This window comes from Marmota marmota, unplaced genomic scaffold (genome assembly GCF_001458135.2).
Source record: "Marmota marmota marmota unplaced genomic scaffold, marMar, whole genome shotgun sequence".
NCBI lineage: Eukaryota > Metazoa > Chordata > Mammalia > Rodentia > Sciuridae > Marmota > Marmota marmota.
Genome location: NW_026000240.1, coordinates 35,092,017 through 35,093,004, shown reverse-complemented (window position 1 = coordinate 35,093,004; position 988 = coordinate 35,092,017). Strand labels below are relative to the sequence as shown.

Genomic DNA, 988 nt, shown 5'->3' with positions numbered 1-988 from the left:
TCCCCCGGGACCCCCACCCCCCACCCCAGCCGTCCGAGGTAATCGGGAACTTCAACGACCCCGCGCGCCAACCCCCCCCCCCCATATGCAGAGCCCGCGAGCTGTGCTCCCGCTGGGACCCCGAGCCCTCGCGCCACCCCCTCCCCCGCACTCTGCGCTAGGAACCTCTAACCAGGAAAACAATCCCCCGAGGCCCCCCAACATGCGTCCAGGAGACGCCCCCCAACCCGGGGCCCAACCCTCCCAGCTCCCGCACCTGCAGCTCTGGTTGGTCACAGAGAGGAAACGATCGCGGACTCAGCAGGGCGCCGAGGGCTCCGAGAGTGGCGGGTAGAATCCGCTTGGGGCACGCGGGGCAGACGCGGCGCCAGCTGCAGCCGCTTCAGCTCGCGAACCTCCAGCATCGCCAGCCGCTAGCCGGCAATGGATTCGCACCCCGGGCCGGGGGCGGGCTGGAGGCGGGGCCTCCTATCTGGGCCTGCCCCCACCTTGGGATCTCACTCGCGGGAGGGCACTAGCGGATTGGTGTCGAAGCTGGTGAGCCCCAACCATGCTCTCAACGATTCCCTTAAGACCTCGGACTTCCAGATCGACCCAGCAACAGAGGCCAGAGGGGCCATCCTGGGCCCAATGTAGGTGGTAGGGAGTGGGGAATTGGGGAAAAGCCTAAACCCTGGAGCTGCACGGAAGTCTCTTAGCTTTTAGTACTTGACGGTAGTCTCTGGGGGACGAGGGCTCCACCCAGTTCCCCAAACCCAATCCAAAGGGCGGGACCCACGTAGGAGAACCAACTGGGCAATTGCTAGAGCATTCTTCTACCTAGGAGCAGTAAACACTCAGGGGTGTGTGTATGTGCAAGTGATCAGAAGATAAAGCAACAAGGGCCCCAGGCCATCCTAACCCCAACTCCTGCAACACAGAAGTCTTTCCCAGATGTAACAGCCAGGGTTGCTGGCCCAGTCTGCTCCCTCTTGTATGGTGTTGAATT

At 63.1% G+C, this 988-nt stretch overlaps 1 protein-coding gene across 1 annotated transcript in view; it reads right to left on the bottom strand.

The window, feature by feature from the left end:
• Positions 1-467, bottom strand: part of Camkv (CaM kinase like vesicle associated) — a 12,618-nt gene extending 12,151 nt beyond the window's left edge. The window contains exon 1 of the mRNA XM_015487313.2: positions 257-467. The gene's annotated coding sequence lies outside the window, so the exon portion shown is untranslated. The remainder of the gene's footprint in view (positions 1-256) is intronic.
• Between the last annotated feature and the right edge of the window lie 521 nt (positions 468-988).